The sequence below is a fragment of the Podarcis cretensis genome, assembly GCF_951804945.1.
Source record: "Podarcis cretensis genome assembly, chromosome: 16".
In the NCBI taxonomy this organism is placed as follows: Eukaryota; Metazoa; Chordata; class Lepidosauria; order Squamata; family Lacertidae; genus Podarcis; species Podarcis cretensis.
Window position 1 is genome coordinate 2890624 of NC_137186.1, and position 7183 is coordinate 2897806.

At 47.5% G+C, this 7183-nt stretch overlaps 1 long non-coding RNA gene across 1 annotated transcript; it reads right to left on the reverse strand.

The window, feature by feature from the left end:
* Window positions 1-3414: 3414 nt before the first annotated feature.
* Window positions 3415-5880, reverse strand: LOC307205812. Its single transcript, XR_013834069.1, has 2 exons — window positions 5656-5880; window positions 3415-3944 (listed from the first exon to the last, which is right to left on the reverse strand). It is a non-coding gene; the product is annotated as an uncharacterized lncRNA (long non-coding RNA).
* Between the last annotated feature and the right edge of the window lie 1303 nt (window positions 5881-7183).

The following is a 7183-nucleotide window of genomic DNA, read 5'->3' on the forward strand; positions in this document are numbered from 1 at the left end:
CTTTGCATAGAAGGCATTTCGACGAGCTACCACTGAGGGCTGTGGCGAAAAGTGCCCCTTCAGCTGTTCCATTATTGTTTTGTATGGAACAGTAGCAACGTCTTCAGGCGCAAGGAGAGCCCGGGCGATTTCAAATGTCTCCTCTCCGCAAACGCTGAAGAATATTGCCCTCTTCTTGGCGTCTTCTTCATCGGTGACCCCTTTGGCTTCTAGGAGGAAGGTGAAACGGGAGGCGTACGCTTCCCAGTCTCCGGATGCTGGGTTGAACGGCGAGAAGCTGCTGTCGGTTGCCATTCTGAGTTCCTTGTGTCCCGGAGCTGAAGCCTGGATACACGGTGCGAGGCAGCGGTGCGGCAGGTGGCGGTGCTGCGGTGCTGTGTGTGGCAGTCAGCTCAGCGGGATCCCATCCTCGTCGCCAGTGAAATATACTCAGAGTCGCAAAGTGATTTCATGCTCTTTATTCAGCTCATAGTGGTGAGGAGGAATGAATGTCCCCTCAAAGTATCTGCTTTATATACATTATTTACACAATGGGCTGCACATGATTGGCTAGTTCCGGAATTCTACTGTAAGCCAATCAGGTTGTGGATTCACTTCAATCTGGAGCATGACTGGGTGGTTCCTGCCAACCAATCATACTGCTGCATTGTTCTAGGACCAATCAGACTGCTGCATTCTGAATCCTATTGTTCTAGGACCAATCAGACTGCTGCCTTTTGGATCCTATTGTTCTAGGACCAATCAGACTGCTGCAGTTTGGATCCTATTTGACTCAGTACATAACAGATTACATCCCAATATTCTTTTATTTTCTTGCAGGTCCACCACACATGTAGCACTAAGCCTTCCACCTCACCACAAACAACTCCAAAATAGGCAGACAACTCCAAAAGAAAATCATATGTAACAAAACCATAAGTCTCATGTTTTCATTTACACTGAGCTCCCCTCCAATACCTTTACATGATATTTCTTGCTGCTTTCTGCTTATAGAATCTTTATAAAAATTTAAATCTCTTAAATACTATACCTATCTTTAACAATTTCAATTAATCTCTTCACCTCCCTCCCCCCCCCCCAGCCCAGTACAGGAAGTTACATAATTCATTGCTGCCCCAATTGCCTTTGGATAGCTTTACCCAAAATAATTCTCATTGAAATGAATGAATGCAAGTTTGCTCCATTAATTTCAACAGATCTGCTCTGTGCAAAACTCAGATGAATAGCACCCGTTTGCCCTTTTTATGTTTTTACTTTTGCTTTTATGTATCCTGCATTGAAAGATCTTTTTTGTGGTTCAGCAGTAGAGAAATGTAAGGTAAAGGTAAAGGGACCCCTGACCATTAGGTCCAGTCGTGGACGACTCTGGGGTTGCGGCGCTCATCTCACTTTATTGGCCGAGGGAGCCGGCATACAGCTTCCGGTCATGTGGCCAGCATGACCAGAGCAGCGCATGGAAATGGCGTTTACCTTCCCGCCGGAGCGGTACCTATTTATCAACTTGCAATTTGACGTGCTTTCGAACTGCTAGGTTGGCAGGAGCAGGGACCGAGCAATGGGAGCTCACCCCATCGCGGGGATTCGAACCGCCGACCTTCTGATCGGCAAGTCCTAGGTTCTGTGGTTTAACCCACAGCGCCACCCACATAAGAGAAATGTACGTATCAACAAATATATTAAGTGTGAAGGTGTGGGGAAGGCTACTTGGAGTAGCATGGGAGTGGAATAGACTGATTCGGAGAGGTTAAATCTGAGAAATGAGAGTGCTCAGCAGCATCTCAGGGACAAGAAGACTTGGGAAATGTTGCCCAGTGTATATACCAAGGATTTGGGTAGCCTGGGAAAATTGCTTTCCTTAAGATCCCTGGCACCTCTTGTATGCTGCCATTGTAATTTTTACAGAGCCAGAAAAGGAGGACTGGGGCATCCCTACCAGAGCCGTCTTACCTATAGAGGCTAGTGGCGCATTGCGCCAGGGCACCAAGTTCTGGAGGGCACCAATGAAGAGGCGGAGGCTGGACACGGAGCCTCCTGGCATCAGCTCACTGCCCTTGCCCGCCTCTGCCATGCCTCACCGAAATCCGGAGCCTCCATCTGCCGTGGCCACCACGGCACAAAGTGTCCAGCTGAGCCAGGAGGTGCCACATCCAGCCTCTGCCTCGTTCTTGCCAGAGGAGCCACCCTCCAGCCATTGCCCTCCTCCTCCAGCCCTAAAAAAAGGTCAACAACTCTGGGAAAGGGGGGGTGCCAGAGGGATCTTTGCACCACAGCACCAGATATGCTTAAGACGGCCCTGATCCCTACTCTAAATATGGCAAGACAAGAGAAGTGGGGCAGTGCATAGGGCCTCGTGGAAGTTAAGTAGGCGTTGAATCCCACTATGCTACCATCCAGGGATGAGCAAATCCATCAATTTCAATTTCTCTCCATTTCTCATTTTGACAAGACTAAATTGACTTCCCCACATTCCTACCTCGGTTTGCAATTTTTAAAAATCCTTGCGAAAATGTTTCCAAATTTTTGTACCAGTTTCTCCTAGCATAAACATATCTGCATGCAATTTTGCCTAACACACCCTTTTAAGCGGCGTAATTTCTCTTAATACAGTGGTACCTCGGGTTACAGACGCTTCAGGTTACAGACTCCGCTAACCCAGAAATAGTACCTCGGGTTAAGAAGTTTGCTTCAGGATGAGAACAGAAAGCGCACGGCAGCGGCAGCAGGAGGCCCCATTAGCTAAAGTGGTACCTCAGGTTAAGAACTGTTTCAGGTTAAGAACAGACCTCCGGAACGAATTAAGTTCTTAACCTGAGGTACCACTGTATAATGCATTTCTGTATTTTATTTTCACAGATATGTGCATTTTTATCCACACATTCCCCTGGTATTTTTTCCCCATAGACGTCACTTGACTGGAGAACTGCATTGCAAAATTCAGAAAATTGCAAATTTCGGTTCACACATTTTTCCGTAAAGTTCAGTTTAGCTAAGTTCACCTTAAAAAGCAAACTGAATCTAATTCCCTGCACCCAATCTCTCCATCTCTAGCAGTGTGTGTGTGTTTGTGTGTGTTTGTGTAAGGTTGCCCCAATACATTTATTTAACAAGTTAGTAAGCTCCTGCCAACCTAGCAGTTCGAAAGCACTTCAAAGCGCAAGTAGATAAATAGGTACCGCTCCGGCGGGAAGGTAAACGGCATTTCCGTGCGCTGCTCTGTTTTGCCAGAAGCGGCTTAGTCATGCTGGCCACATGACCCAGAAAAACTGTGGACAAACGCCGGCTCCCTTGGCCAGTAAAGCGAGATGAGTGCCGCAACCCCAGTTGTCCGGAACTGGACTTAACTATCAGGGGTCCCTTTACCTTTACCTTTAAGAGGGAAAGAACAGAGGAAAGAACAGTCCAACAATCTACTGGTGCTGGAAAACTAGTTGCTTTTATTGCCATTCACCTGCCCGTGAGGGTGAGGAAACCCATCGGGGCATTGAGCTTTTCACAACCAGCATGGTTGGGTCACGACATCTCAAGAAAGAGATTCCAGACAGGAGCTCAGTTGCTCAACGAGACTCCCTGAAATGCTGTGATGATTGTATAGGATAGGATGAAGCAAAACCCAAATATTTTGGGGAAAGCAAAACGTCAAAGCAGAGTGCAGAAGGCTTCGATGGCATCAGTGAGGTCCGGCAGGTGATCGATGTCAAATTGCTTTCGCGGGGAGCTCCCCCCAGTTTTCCAGTGGCCGAGAAAGAACATCATCAACAGCAGCCCTTGGGAGGTTGCTTGGTTTTGGGGGGACACTTCACAGCTGGGGGGCAGCATTGGGCAGTTTTGGGGGGACACTTCACGGCTGGGGGGCAGCACTGGGCAGTTTTGGGTGGGCATTTGGTGGGGGGAGCCTTGCAGCCTTGCTTGCACTGGGACATGTTTCCAAAAGTGGGTGGATAAACCTGCGGAGAAAGAAGGAAGCAACAAACAAGAATTTAGGGGAGCAAAGAGAGGTTGACCTTATCCCTGACTCCAGTTCCCAACAGGGGCTAACCAGACACTTCCGAGAAGCACTGTGAGAAGGGTGTGGCAGTGACCGCCCTTCCCTTTTGATTTCTCTCCCATCAAAGCCACTTCCGAGCTAGAGAGGAGGTGGGGTTGCGGACTTCACGCCCCCACCTCCTTAAGGGAATCCTCGGCCGCATCATTCCCCTTGCCAGCCAATCGGCTGGCCTGGGAGGCGTGACTCATGCTATTTAGGGCCAGCGCGGCCGAGGAGCTTCTTCTTTCAGCGCCGCAGCTGCTCCGGTTTCCCACCCCCACCCCCACCCTTTAAGTTTGGCTCTCTGTCCTTGCTATGGACCTCAGTTGGTCGCCGTTAAGGGGCCCGGTAGGAATTTTTTCCACTTGGCAAATTGGCTCCAGCCATTTGGTTTTCCGCCTACCTCGTAGCAAATCGTCACAACTTCCTTGGCACTGGCAGTTAGGCATTGGTAAGGGTATTGTTATGTAGATGAGAGGGGGGAGGAAGTGCCATCACCTCCCCCCATAGCAAAGGGTAGTCTGGTAAAGGATTGCAGGGGGCGTGGCCCTGTCCGAAGCCTATGGAGGTGTGGGCCCAAGGCACACCCCCGAGCAGTGACCCCAGGGGAGCTCCTAGTTGATGTGCATCAGCAGGACTCCCCCTGCTGGTGGTTAACCCTTGCTGGCCTTCATGCAATCAGACTGAAGCCAGATAGTTGGTAGAACCAATGCCTAAGCCAATACTGCTCATTACCCGTAACCAATAAAGTTGTGGCCATTTTTCGCCCATTAACCTAAAATATTGGTGTCATGTGTTTTTATTTCCGATGGGGTGATGCAGGAACTCGCCACGCAAATGAGATTCTGAGATACACTGTCTCTGTCCCTGGAGGCTCCATTCCCAACTAGAGACCATAGTGCAATGGGGCAGAAGCTCAGTGGTTAGAGCACTTGCTCTGCATGCAGAAGGGCTGAGAATGTAGGAGGAAGTGCTGTCTACATGGACTGGCAGTGGCCCTTCAGGCAGGGGCAGTGCCAGACCTATATGGAGTTGTTAGGGATTGAACCTGAATCCTTCTGCATGCCAAGCAGCTGTTCTGCCTACTGAGCCAAGACACCCATCCACCCTGGCTCCTTCTTTCCACAATGGAAGACCAACCAGATGCTTCTCGGAAGCCCACAGCCAGTGCATGAAGGTAGCAGAACCTGTAAAAACCTTCTGCATGCCAAGCAGGTGTTCCACCAAAGCTCCAACTATGGCACGGAGAGGGACATCTCTTTCAGGGCAGTGCACTCTAGGATTTCCCAAAACTTGGGAACCAACCGTGAGGTGGCACTGTGGTTACCACATCGACAGGCCATCATTTTTCCCCAGAGGAAAAATCTAGAGGAAATCCAGTAAACAGATTATTTAAATCCCACCTCCATGCAAAGAGATCAGTATGCCACCTCGCTTGAGATTCTCATGGTGTTGCCTCATGCTCCAGCCCGGGGCTGAGTTGCAGAACGCCATGGACTGCTATTTCCACATCATGCCAGTCTTTGTGGAGATCGTATCTACAGCCCTTTCCCCAAAACCTCATAGAGGAAAACAGAAAGAATGCGCAGCTGATCTGCACAGCTCAGAGCACAGTGAGAAGCAAGACTTACCCAAATTCACAAGACGGAGCAAAGAGGTGAAGCCGACCCAATGGATTGAGGAGCCAGGAGCTGCCAGCCTCTCTTTTATACCCGATTCCAAACTGTCTCTTCCGGGCAGAGAAATGTGGACAGGAGAGATTGCTCAATTATCTAATTGACCCAGTGAGATCTCACAAGTGCCAACTCCCCATATTCTCCATCAATGGCTCAGCTGAGGAAACATTCCTGCTTGGTGAGGCCATCGCCCTTCCGCAAATTCCGCTCTTCTCTAGAGCGGTCAAGGAGTTTCTCAGCATCAACATCATTCTTAGGTGCTGCTGCTTCTGGGCACAGGAAGAGTCATAGCTCCACGGTAGAGCATGTGTTTGGCATGCAGAAGGCCCCAGATTCAAGTCCTGGAATCTCCAGGCAGAGCTGAGGGTGAGAGAAAGGAACCCTGTCTGAAACCCTGGGAGGCCGCCGCCAACCAGTGTAGACCAGTGTTTCCCAATGTGGGCAATAACGCCTCCTAGGGGTGCTGGTACGATCCTTGGGGGGGGTGTAATAGCCTCGGGTGCAATTGGGGGAGGCGTTGAATAAAAATAAGGGGGCGGTGGAAGCATAAAGAAAAAAGAGAAAGGAATTTTGGGAAACCATTTGTACATGTTTCATCTCTCTCTTTTTGGAACAATTTTTATTTGATTTTAGAAATATAAAATTATAACAACCATGCACATCAACAGTTAAAATATTCTTCGTGTTGGAAATGTAAAGAAAAGAAAGGAACCTTTTATCATATGTGGTGGACCTGACCCAAGATGAAAGACTTCTGGGAAAAGATTTATAATAAATTGAAAAAAATGTTGAAATATACATTTATAAAGAAACCAGAGGCCTGTCTTCTTGGAATAACAGGTTTGCAATTGCCCAAGAAAGATATTAAATTATTTTTGTATGCCACAACTGCTGTTCGTATTTTGTTGGCTAAAAAGTGGAAAACCCAAGAATTACCAACAATAGAATGGCAGATGAAGATGATGGATTTTTCGGAGCTGGCCGATCTGACCAGAAGAGTCCGCGACCAGAAGGAGGAGGAGTATCAGGAAGAGTGGAATAAATTTAATGATTATTTAGTTAAATTTGTTAAGTTAAACTAACTGAAAATAGCTTGCAGATACTTAATGGGCTTAGGATTTTATTTATGTTAAGTGATGAATTAATATGTTTAATTCCATAAGGTGAAGATTTAAGGATGTTAATGTTTAAGTTAAATTTCATAAAAATTGGGATTTGGAAAACCATTAAAAGGACATGCAATGAAATTCAACCAAGGGGAAGCAAGGAAGTCACTTAACAAAGTTAATAACTGTAATTTTCAATAAGTCTATGACTTATGTTTGTTTGTCTTGTGTGTTTGTTTGTTTGTTTGTTTGTTTGTTTGTAATACAGTGGTGCCTCACAAGACGAAATTAATCCGTTCCGTGAGGCTCTTTGTATAGCGTTTTTTTCGTCTTGCGAAGCAAGTCCATTGACAGCTTAGCGGATTAGCGCTATTAGC